The sequence below is a fragment of the Ochotona princeps genome, chromosome 9, assembly GCF_030435755.1.
Source record: "Ochotona princeps isolate mOchPri1 chromosome 9, mOchPri1.hap1, whole genome shotgun sequence".
NCBI lineage: Eukaryota > Metazoa > Chordata > Mammalia > Lagomorpha > Ochotonidae > Ochotona > Ochotona princeps.
In genome coordinates this window covers 4089530-4102476 of record NC_080840.1, presented here as the reverse complement: position 1 = coordinate 4102476, position 12947 = coordinate 4089530, and the positions used below count along the sequence as shown (strand labels likewise).

Sequence of the window (12947 nt, the reverse complement as noted above, 5' to 3'; positions counted from 1 at the left end):
TTTTTCCAATATCTGTCCATTTCCATCCATGAAGGACATGCTGGACATAGAGGAGAATCCTTGAGTCTGGACTCCCATTGGGCTGCATTCTACCCTGGAGGCTTCCAAGCTCCTCATGCCCTCGCTTTTTTATTTCACAGGCATTGCACATTTGCACCCTAAACTCCACATCAACCCTTATCTTTGGGAACACTGAAATGGCACATCTGTAATCCAAACTTTGAGTAGCTCACAATCAAACTTTATTCTCAAGCTCTGAAGCAGTTAAAGGCAGTTGTTTTAACTCTAGCACATGCTACTTTGGCCTGATCTCCGAACTCAGGTATAGACTCTGAGGAGACCAGAAGGAGCCACAAGCTCTCCCTCCTCTCAGCTTTTGGCATGTGTTTGATTCCTTTTCTGATTTAGATCTGTTCCCTGATTCCCAGGACACATTCTTCTTATTCATGAGCAGCAATTCATCAGTAATGAAATATTTTTTTTAATTTCATAATGAACCACAATGGACACACACATTCATACAAACCAGGTTGGGCTAAAGAGGGGAGGACCGCAGGACTTAGTCAGCTTGTCTGTCCCCAAGCATGTTTATCCTGAGGGCCACAGGTGCTGTAGGCACCATCGGAGAAACAATTATTTTCCCCTACTGGTTTGAGGATAACAGGCTGGAACAATTTGTCACATTTTTTGATGCATTCCTTGCTTGAAACTACTGTTTGAGTCAAAACCACCAGTTTCCTTTCAATGAATTGGAAGATAATCCAGTTTTAATTTTAGGTCCAATTATATCTTGAGAGATGAATGGTATAGGGCAAATCTTTGCTCTGGGCCTAAAGGGTGTGATGAATCATTTACTTACATGATCAGATTGCTTCCAAGTCCCTGTGGGCTTCTCAGAAAGCAAGAAAGAATATTTTAAACAGCCTGGGTGTTAAAAAATAAATACAATTGTAGAAAAGTAAAGGAAGATGTTGCTTGTATCAGAAAAGATCTTTAAGTTAAATGTGCTTAAATAAAACTTTAATGGCTTATCGCAACCAAAGCTCTGTTCTTGTTCAGACCTCACATCAATGCACTGTGGCTATTTCAGCAGCCACTGTCAGAGACTCTGGTTTGGTATGCATGCTGAGGAAGGAGATGTGGTGGAACGGGGCATAAAGCTCACACTTTCATTTACAAGTTCCCACAAGACCCAAAGGCAGGATAGACTTGACAAAGAAAAGGCAGTCTTTAACATGTGTCCAGGAAGAAAACTGGAAATCAAAGGTTAGAGAAATGTTACCAATGTTTCCAATGAATGCTGCACCACCTCTTGGTCTGTGCCCATGACACAAATAAAAATGAGGTGGAGAAAAGGAGTAATACCCATCAGCTACCAAATTTGAGTAGTCATTTGGGGATTAAAACTCCTAGTCATGTTGTATGATAGGTTTGATTTTCTGTTTTACATTTTTTATGACCCAAAGAAGGTTTTTCCAAGGAACAAACAGCTGGTGAATAAAATCAAGATGTTTGCTAAGAAGCATCCACAAATCCACGTCTCTGTCACAGTTCAGTACTGTCCACCCTCTACTGGGAGATGTCCACCTACACTGGATAAACCACAGTTCTTGAGGCTGGAGGTGTCATGAGGTGGGCCCATGAGAAAAAAGACAGAAGAATATACAAGCAGGCTGGCTGAGCCAACTATTTCATAAGAATGGAATAAAATAGAATGTGTGGAATTAGTGAAAATATCTGTTAAGAGTAATAAATGGGCTATTCTTAATCTCCTATAATGCATCTAAGCTAATACATGTTTTTACAAGAGTTACCGCCAGTAATTCCTCATGAATACCATGAAACGAATTCAGATTTGAGTGCTGCCCCTTGAGGCTGGTGAAGGACACACCTTTTTTCTTGGCTCTTAAGTAAATGACTTAACTCCCTTGGTTGAAGACTATTGTAAAACAAGCACTGTGATACCACGCAGTGATATGTTGAATATGAAATGTTCTAAAGGAAAATAGGACTCAACCAATAAATGTCAATGCTTTAATTCCCACGGTGGTTATAGAGTCAGTATGTAAACTTTGGATACATACTTCCAAGTCCAACAGTGTTGGGAGTCAAGCTGGATGGTGGCACTTCCATGCACGGTTTAAGGATTTAAGGGACTAAGTTCTCTTCTGCTCTTCAGTTACTTGCAGACAGTGTTCACGCTTTTCTCTGCTGTAGAACAAAGACGGCAGCCCTGCACAGCAAATTCATCTTTGACTGTGTGGCCTCCAGAACAGTGAGAAGTAGATAGTCTTTGGTTACAGCAAACAGTTATCCTTATGATGGCAGTCAGTATCTGACGCAGGCCAGGAAGAGTCCCACAGAACTGTGTGATCTGGCCCTGACAAGAAATCACAGGCAGGACACAGAACAAAATAAATCTATGCGAGGCTTATGATATTGTATTGCCCACAGATGGTGCTTATAAATATCCAAACGGCAGTTGACTGAAAAAAAAAAAAGATCCCACACTATGGAATGAATTACTTCTATGAGGGTCAACTCTTTGTTGGTTCTTCACCTTGCATTGGCTGCTTCACCATTCACCATCTAGACTGTGTACCAGGACTTGCTTACTGTACTTATCTTGCACAATTAGTGAAATGAACAAATTTAAGAGCCCATGTATTTCTTCCTTCTAATGGGTACCCCTGCTGTATTCCAAATGATAAGTGTATCACATTTCTTACAGTCTTTAAAGCTTTTTTAAAATCTTTTTCTTACTGCCATAATTGGGATGTAGTTTGTGTCCTTGAGTGTTCAGTGATGAGTATCTGTCAGCCGGGTGAAGGTACTGGGAAATGGTGTGGAACCTGTAAGAACATGGCCTTGATGGGAAGTCCTGGGGACATTAATGTCCAATTTCAAAAGGAATTAAGGCATGTCTCATGCAACACCTGGGTAGCTCTTTCAGAAGTGTTATAAAAACCTGTGTCTTCTGTCACCTCCGCATGTTCTTCTCATGTGTGTTCCCACCACTGTCATTGGGCATGACGCAATGTGCCCAGGAGGGTCCTTTCCAGAACTGGAGCCATGTCATCAGCATACCTGTGAACTTACTTGTTTTTTTCTAGAAGTAGATTTAGGTATGTTGTCATAGTGATGGAGAGCTGAAGCACTTACCTATGGCTTCCTCAGCAAGCACACACCAAATTCTTACATAGTATATTAATCAAGGGAAGAATGGAGTCTGGCACTTTATCCTCAGATTTCCAGACCAACTGGCACTGTAAAGACCAATTATTTTGCTGTTGATGATGATGACTAACTGGTCAACCAACTGATACAACAACCAACTAAATGAATGTTTATAGGAACGTTTGAAGAGAATTGGTCCAGGAGAAAGGAATATCTAGCAATGTTCAGTTTCTGAAACTCAGGATAGTGGCAACCCATTGCTCGTGATTAAAGATCTTTAAGGCAAAATCTGATACAGCCCTAGAGAATAAAATTCAAAGCCACTTCCAACTCTGGGCTCCTGGAATCAACATAGGTGCCTCCTCCACGGTTAGCAGTGACCTGTCATCACTCCACCACCCCTCAGATTTTATTTGCCTCTCCTGCCCTGGTAGGGTATGGTCACCCAGTACAGGCTCTGACTGCTGCAAGGAAAAGATAGTGTCAGAATCAGAGGATGGATTGTGGGCACCTTGATGAGAGTTTGTAATCAAACTTCCAGAAGTTCTCTGATTTCTTCTAGATCCTGACTCACTTTGACTCTATGAAATGAAACAACTCAGTGACCATCTGACCCCAGGTGACTTGGGACCCCCAGTGAAGGTGTCTCTCCCAGTGCCTTGGCAGCTTTCTGGAGCTGGGCTGAGTTGCATCTAAGTGAGTCTGATAGACATGAGGTATGATTTATGAAGAGATGGAGTCATTGGTAGGGATTTAAAATTTGATGGGGAATTGATGAAATTCAATAAAAAAGTAGGTCTCTAAAGGGAAATTTTACAGTGTGTGAATGTTTTCATAAACACATCTGAAGAGATAATACTATACAGGTGAGCTTAATAAAAAAGGATTTTCCTTTTCATTCCTGACAATCTGGCCCTTTCACAAAGTCTGTGATGAGAGAAATACGGGCTTAGTGGGACTGTTCTTCCTTAGTTATCTAGTTTCATTTTTCAACCTTTCTAATCCTGCTCTCCCACCTTCAGCTTTTATTGAATTTCTGCAGAAGCAAAGAATTTTGCTAGAAAGAATTTTACTGGAAAGAGTAAGTGAAACTGAATTGCTGACAAATGCCTAGCTCACAGATGCCTCACAAGTCACCTGCAGCTAAAAGGGAAGATCCCAATGAACCCAGATACTCTGGGGAAGTGAGGGAACAAGACGAAGGAAGTGAGACACTTGCATATATTAGAAGGAAAATGTTCTCAGAACACTGGCTTTGGAGCTTGGTGTACGTGGCTTTAAATCTTAATTCAGCCTCTCACTCTCTTTATGGCCTCTAGAAAATTGCTTAATCCCTACGAGTCTAGATGTCTGCCTTCTAGAACAGGGGTTAATGTCTTTTTCTTCCCAAGATAACCAGAGGAATAAATATGATGTGTGCAAACGACTCTACCTACAGCCTTGGTGCCACAATCCCCTATAAACTTGAGTTTTCGCTGATTTTCAGACAGAAACATTGCCAGAAAGGAATGGGGGTTTCTGTAGCTTTGCTCTTGAACAAGAAGGAAATGGTGAATATGTAACCAAGTTCAACTCCTGCTGGAATTATTAATTATTGTATTTCTTTTTGATCCATATGTTGCTTATCCCAAGCACAATTGCTTTGGATCACGCAGAGGCAATGATAGAGAATGAGGGAGTCCTGATGAGGGAGCAGAGGCAGAGGAAAATTCAGCTGTGTGAGAATTCTGTTGGGGGAGCTGGGTGGATCATGATGCCCTCTGGAGGCCTGGGGACCAGGGTGGGAGCAGAGATGGCTGGAAATGTGATGAGCTTCAGTTCACTCTGGCTGAGCACCTGCGTGGCTTATTCACTTTGTTGTTGTCTGAACTCCATCAGGGACATTTTCTCCACTGTCAAGGCCAATCCCTCCTTCAGCAAAATTAGCAACATGCCCTGTTTATAAATTAGTGTCTTAGGGCCACAGGCCAGGCCTCTGCTTGTGTTGCCAGAGTCCCAAATGCTGGTTCTAGTACCCACTGCTTCATTTCCAGGTCAGCTCGCTATCAATGTTCCTGAGAAAGCAGTGGAAAACGGTCCTAGTTCTTGGGTTCAGTACACACATCAGAGACCTACATAAGCTACGGCATGGACCAGCCTCTGCTGACATTTGGCCAGTGAACCAATGGATGGAAGAATCTCTTTGTCTCTCCTTCCTCTGTAGCTTTGGCTTTCAAGTCAATAAATGACCAATCTTTTTTTTTTTTAATTATCTTCTCAGCTGATAGGTACTGAACCCACTCGTCCCTATCAGTGAGTGTGTCCCTCATTCCCACTCCCTTATTTTTTCATATGATCACCAAGTATTCCTCCAGAGATATAGTAACTCAAAGGTATTGCTCTCATCATTGCATTTACTTCATCTTTTTCATTCCAGAGATAGGTCCTTGACTTTGTTTCAAGTGAATGAAACAGTGCTAGAGGTGGTCAGTACTGGGCACTGATTAGGCCTTCTGCTTGTCACTTGGTGCTTCTCAGGGTTAGATACAAGGAGAGAGAGAGGGAGAGGGAGAGAGAGAGAGGAAGAGAGAGAGAGAGAGAGAGAGAGAGGAAGAGAGAGAGAGGAAGAGAGAGAGAGAGGAAGAGAGAGAGAGAGAGAGAGGGAGAGAGAGAGAGAGAGAGAGGGAGAGAGAGAGAGGAAGAGAGAGAGAGGAAGAGAGAGAGAGAGGAAGAGAGAGAGAGAGAGAGGGAGAGAGAGAGAGAGAGAGAGGGAGAGAGAGAGAGGAAGAGAGAGAGAGGAAGAGAGAGAGAGAGGAAGAGAGAGAGAGAGAGAGAGAGGGAGGAGAGAGAGAGAGAGAGGGAGAGAGAGAGAGGAAGAGAGAGAGAGGAAGAGAGAGAGAGGAAGAGAGAGAGAGAGAGAGAGGGAGAGAGAGAGAGAGGAAGAGAGAGAGAGAGAGAGAGGGAGAGAGAGAGAGAGAGAGAGAGAGAGAGAGAGAGAGAGAGAGATTATCTCCTTCCATGCTCACATTTCAGAACAGTGACAATGGTCAGTGTTGTCCTGGAGAAGGATGTTACTAAGATCATGAAGCTGGCAATAAACTGGGAAGATGCATTCGTCTCAAAGAGGGTTGAGAATACAGCTGAAGTTTATAAGAACAAATAAGAAATGTGAAATCAAGAGCCTGGAGTCAGAAGAATTCGGTGTGATTTCTAGGCAAGTTGGTAGAACATGAAGAGGCATTTTAATCGGCCTCTCAAGACCTGGGCCATGCTCACACAACTGACCTGCTAGTCCCATCAGGGACTTGTGCATCTTGATAACTCAGCACAGAGGAAAAGAGGACAGCTGACTTGAACTGAAAGGTCAAACAAACATGCTAGAACTACACTTTTTCCTGAGTCTTTGGCTGCTCTTTCTTTCTAATATGCTGTTTTCTTATTACTATTGTTAAGGTATCTCATAGTTTCTACTTGGCAGCATTGCTGCTGCTTCTCTCTCCCTCATACACACACACATACACTACACACACGATGCTATTCATGAAAATGCATATTATAACTGTGTGTGAATTTCAAAACTCTTATGAACCAATCAAAATTATTTTAGCTTTTCAGTCTATTTTCAATAACTTTATGAAGTCCCCTCATTTATGATACCCTGCAATTTGTTGGCCACCAGGCATACAGATGAGGATCTTCCAAGTACAATTCTCAGGCCGCAGTTTGGTAGACTAAGCAGAATGTAGCATAAAATCATAACAGAAAACATTATGAAAGGTTAGGTTTAATTTCATCAAAATGGTTGAAGTTTGTGTAGTACACTCTACTTGGTCACTTTGTGCAGGTTGTTTTGTTGTAGTTAACATCATAGTATACTTGGAGCTGGCGAAATCTGGTGGCTGTTCTGCTCCTTGCTCCGTTGCTGTTCTCTTCCTTAGTTATCTTCCCTGCATCCAACCTGTGTACTCACAGATCTGAATCATCTTGTCAGTACTTACTGACTCTTGGGGAGTATTTTGGTTCCTCTGTAGAAAAAAAAATCATGCCTTATGCAAACAAGATAATTTGATTTCCTCCTTTCTAATTTGTATCCCCTCGGTTTCATTCTCTTTCTTAATAGCTCTGGAGAAATCTTCCAGAGGTATATGGCATAAAAAAGTGGTGGGAAGGGTTTGGGGTGAAGGGGGGGGAATCCCAGTCATGTAATGCAATGTAATTAATGAATAAATGAATATTAAAGAAAAAAAAAAGTGGTGGGTGTGGACATTATTGTCTGATTCCAGATCTTGATAGAAATGTTTTCAACTTCTCCCATTCAATGTAATAATGGATATATTGCCTTTGTTTGATTGAGATATATTCCTTCTATATCCAGTTAATTTAAGAGTCCATTTTATTTTTACATGAAGGGATATGCTATTTTATATAACTTTCCTGCTTTTATGGAGATAGCCATAATGCTTTTATCTTTGATTTTGTTGCCACAATATGCTATGTTTATTAAGTTACAAATGTCAAACCATCTAGGCATCACAAGTATAAATCCCACTTGGTAAGGGTGGATGATCTTCTGATGTATTCTTGGATTCAGTTTTCTATTATTTTTCTGAAGATTTTTGCATCTTTTTTTCATTATGGGTTTTGGTCTACAGTTCTCTTTTATTGTATTTTTTCTGACTTTTGAATTAAAGTACTGCTGGCCTCATAGAGTGAGTCAGAAGGGTCTCACCATTACCCTTTTCTGTGTTTTGAGTATCTTGAGAAGTCATGTTAATATTGTTTTTGAACATACTGTGGAATTCGGTAGAGAAACTATCTGGTCCTCAGATCTGTTTCGAGAGACTCTTTGCCATGATCCAATCTCAGCTTTGGTTTTGAATTTATTAAATTTTTCATGACTTTGTGCTACAGTTTTGATAAATTATATGTGTCCAGACATCTACATATTTCTTCTGCATTTTCCAATTTGCTGATATATATAGTTATTTATACTAGTTCATCATGATACTTTGTATTTCTATGGCATTAATCATGATATCATTTTTTTATCTCTTATTTTGTTGAATTGAGTCTTTGCTCTCATTTTTATTGCATGAACATTTTGTTTCCAGATAACCAGAAATGTGTTCCACTGATCCTTTGTATTTTTAAATTGCTATTTTGTTTGTTTCTTCTCTAGCTGTTATTATATCTTCTCTTCTACTAATTTAGTATTTGGTTTCTTATTTTTTTTATTTTTTGTCTTTGTGATGCATTGTTACTTTTCTTGGTATCTCTCCTTTTTTGTTGTTGCCGTAAGCACTTAGTGCTATAAATTTTCCTCATTATTTTTATTTTATCCTCCTTTACTTTAATTGTATTTAATTCCTATTACTAGTTTCAGAATTTCTTTTTTGATTTTCATTTGATTTCTATTACCCACTGTTCTCTATGGAAGATGTTGTTCAGTCCACATGGATTTCTATAAATTCTAGAATTTGTTTTGTTATTAATATTCAGCTTCATTCATTTGTGATCAGAAAAAATACATGATATAATGTCACTTGTTGTTAAGACTGTTTTATTATCTAGTATATTTTCTATGCCAAGGGAGGTTCCATGTGCTGATGAAAAGAAAGTTCATTCCGGAGCTATAGGATAAAAGTTCTGTAGAAGTGTATTTGGCTCATTTAACCTATAATGCAGATTATCTTTCTTCTTTCTTTTTGATTTTCTTTTTTTTTCGTCTGGTTGATAAGTGCTTGATGAAAGAGTTAAGGTGCAGCACTGTTGTTTGGAACTTTTGTCTCCCCTTAGACCCAGTAACATCTGTTGAATACCATGGGGTGACCTGGCTTTAGGTTCACGCGCATTTGCTATGGTCATATCTTCTCTTGATGAATTGATCTATTGATCATCTATTGATCATAAAAGTGACCTTCTTTGTCTCTTCTAGTAGTTTTTATTTTAAAGCCTATTTTTGTTTGATGTAAGTGTAACTATCTCTGTTAGCTCCTAATAAGTTTATGTAGAGTATCTTTCTCCATTCTGTCACTATCTGCATGTGTCTTTAGCTAAAATTCCTCTCGGGCTTTGAAGAGAAGTCTCCCTGTGTCTTTCTGTGCTGTAGTTGGTGGTAGCCAGAGTATGGATGTGGGCTTTTCTTATAGTGTGCTCCTTGAGATCCTGCTGTACATGTGCCCAGCCATATCTTGAGGGAAGGTCTGAGATGACGAGCTTCTAAGGTGTTGGGAGCAGACCTTGCAGGTGTTGTAGGTAGGTGTGGTACATAGACTCCCAGCTGATATTCAAGTCAGGTGCTGGAGTCGCCACCTATGGGATTACAATGTCCTAGCTGATGCCCCGACCCACACTTTAAAGGGTTCTGCTACCACGAGGCTGATGGTGTCTAAGAGGGTGAGATTGCCTAGCTCTGTGATAGTGAGAAAATTGGTTTTGGAGTTGCTGGTACGGGTTGAATACAGAAACTAAGGCCTGAGCAACAAGTGTTCAGCAGCGTCTAAAATCTAGCATCTTCCGTCCAAGGTGCCAGATCTCTTAGTCCCACACTGGGCCTTGGACATCATAGACGCTCTGAGTCAAAGATTCCAGCCAACAGTAGTATTATGTTGTGTCAGGTGTGGCTCAGAAAATGTGGTTCTAAATCCCAATGAGCAAGGTGTTGCTAGGGCACACAAGGCATAAGAACAGCCCCGTGTAGATGAGTGCTAGGAGAAGCCAGAGAACTCTGGTTACTGTGTATGGGAGGGTCAGAATACAGGGCGTCACCCAACATGGCACCTCTGCCTCCTGACGGTTGTGGCTGGGCTAATAGAACTTACTGACGTGAGGTTTAGTGCTCTAGTCCTCTGTGTACATTGGGAATAGGTTGATTCACTGGTCAGAGGAAGTACGCAGTCTCACTTTACTGCATCAACCCAGACAGATGCATGCTCTGGAACACTAACATCATCCATGTCACACACTCAGACCCTATGGCAAGATCTGCCTGTAATGTGCAGGGAGTTCTGAGGTTCTGAAGGCAGACTGAGCAGATGCACAGGAACCCCATCAGTCCTTGTGTACACAAGTTCTAGCTGCAGCCTGACACAAGGCCTTGTTGGAAGAGGAGCAGTTGGGTGGAGCATGATCCCTGATTCTGATAGGGCGTGCCTGTCTATGTCCAGAGTCCTGGGGTACTACTAGGCCAGCTACCCTGCTTCCACTGTTTACTGAGGGCTTAGGGCTGTATGGGCTAGAGCAGTGGGTTCACTGTTGCTCTGTTGGGCATATCTGGGTCTGGGGGAATCACTCTGCCTTGTTCCAATGCAGGAATGTCCTGGGGTTCCCAGAAAGAAGAAAGGGAAGGACTTCTCTCTCTAAGCACACTATGGAGTATCACAGTGACTCCTATATCCAGATAGCCCCACGAAGATGCAGCCCTTACTCTGAGGGGTAGGGGAAGGGACAAAGGGAGTTCCTTCCCAGAAGTTTTCCAGAGAATTCCCATTACAAAATTGTTTGAATTTGGCAGGGAAGAGATTGCACAGATGTATTCCATTAAAGTTCCTTTTTTCAGAGTTTTTGAAGCAAAAGGAAATCCCCAGGGCCATGAGTGTTTAGGGTGCTATGTGTTTGTCTTTGTTTCTTTCTTTCAGTTCTCCATGTCCATGCCCTGTGCCTGCTTTCATTATCCTAGTGTGTTCCAATGATTCTTTACTGTGTTCATCTGCACTTCCACTGCAAGCACCTACCTCCACATGCAGATGCCTTAGGCTCTCTTGGTAGAGCTTGAGGTGGGGGTAAAGGTGGAGATGGAGGGATGTGGAGGTGAAGAGAGTGGGAGGTGGGGTGGGGTGGGGTGGGGTGGAGGGAAGTAGGAGTATGTTTGGGGGTGGAGGAGGAGGGAGGTGAAAGTTGGGTTGAGGGTGGAGGTAGGGGTGGAAATGGAGGGAGGTAGAGGAGGTGGAGGGAATTGGAGGAAGGTGGAGGTGGAGTAGAGATGGAGGTAAAGGGAGGTGCGAGTAGAGGGAGGTGGAGATAGGGCTAGTGGTAGAGGTGAAGAGAGGCGAAGATGGGGTTGGGGGTTGGGAGTGGAGGGAGGTGGAGGGAGGTGGAAGGTGGATCCTTAAATGGAGGTGGAGATGGAGGTGAAGGTCGAGGGGGTGGAGATGGAGATGGAGTTGGATGTGGAGGTGGAGATGAAGTGGAGGTGGAGATGGAGTTGGAGGTGGAGGTGAAGGTGGAGGGAGGTGTAGGTGGACCTGGAGGTGGAGGTGGACCTGGAGGTGGAGGTGGAGCTGGAGGTGGAGGTGATCTTAGGCTTCTCTGTATGGTGCTCGTGAATCTCTTCTGTTTTTCCTGGTAAAGAATCCGCATGGTCCATCAACACCAAGACTGTGGTCAGTAAAGGAAATCCTACTATAAACAAAGAAGATGCTACAATTAAATCTCCTTTAATAGTTTCCAGGTTCTTTGCCAACAAATCAAAAGCAGCCCAATTTTCTTCTGAAGTTTCCATTTGATAGTATGTAATGAACTTCTGATTATCTTGCTGATGTATTATTCAGTTCCCTTCTTATACTAGTTACTCACCAGAGGTTTTTCTTTATTTTATTACCAGTTAGCACCTGTGTCAGCTGGAAAAAATGCACTTCAATTTTATTCCATAATGTTAGTCATTAACTACTTAAAAAGAGCTGCTAAGGAAAAACTGAAACTCTTTTGAAAATTAGTTTCTAATGTTTTTCAATATATATGAATATGTAAGACACTACACGGACAGAAGTGAAGGCTAGTTTCTGCCGTTAGTGAAATTCTAACTAAGAGGTAATCAAGATTTTACTGTAGTTTTGTCAACCCTACCGCTCTTACAACAGGATGAGAATGACCAGGGCTTGCATTTCTAGGGTGCCTAATCTTAAATCATGTATGGCTTAGGTGCTATTTAGGTGTGTCCACATCTTAGAAAGTAGTTTAAGAGTCCAACATAGTAACCTATCCTCAAGTTCTGGTTTCAGCGGTAAATGACAGCTGTTACCAAGATTTAATGCCCAGCCAGGAGAGAAATGACCAATTCCTTAGTTGTAGGTCAGAGTAACAGGGTGGCGGAAATGTCCAGCTCAGCCGCTCACGCCAGAAGTTCCTGAGCTGATGCAGTACTTGCATAACTAGTGAGTCACAAGTACCTGCAGCACTGAGGGTTTTTTCACAGCAAACAATGGATTGTGACCTAGGAACCTTACTGAGACAATAAAAGAAATGCCCTAAGGCAGTAAAGGGCAGTTCATATTGATCAAGTGTCTGAAAGAGAGTACGTACAAAAATAAAATAAGAATAATAAGAAAATGTCACTATGGGGGAGACAAATGATGTAAAGACTTATGTTTTTCTCTGTGAATGAGCTTTTTTTAAAAAGTTACAGAAATTAGGATAGACAATGAGACAGATCTCCCATCTCCTGGTTCACTTTCCAGAGCCAGGCTAAATCCAGGAGTCAAAAGCTGCTTCTAGGTCTTCCACATGGGTGGAAAGGGCCCAAGCACATGGGCCATTTTCCGTTGATTTCCCAGGCCATTATCAGTAAACTGGATCAAAAGTGGAGAAGCTGGAACTTAAACCTGTGCTCGTAGGGAATGCCACTGTCATAGTTGATGATTATTCACTGTTCCAGAACATCTGTTACTCGAGTTTGAGTTTTATCTTCACAATACTGCTATCAGGTTATTTTGCAGCACCAATGCAGGCTCCTCTGAGTCATTTAAGTCTTTCACTGATGTGTTCAGATCGATGATGGCTGATGGATACTCAGT

General features: G+C 41.8%; 1 long non-coding RNA gene across 1 annotated transcript in view; it reads left to right on the top strand.

The window, feature by feature from the left end:
- Positions 1-12947, top strand: part of LOC131481079 (uncharacterized) — a 465205-nt gene that overhangs the window by 440727 nt on the left and 11531 nt on the right. The gene's annotated exons all lie outside the window — the stretch shown is intronic.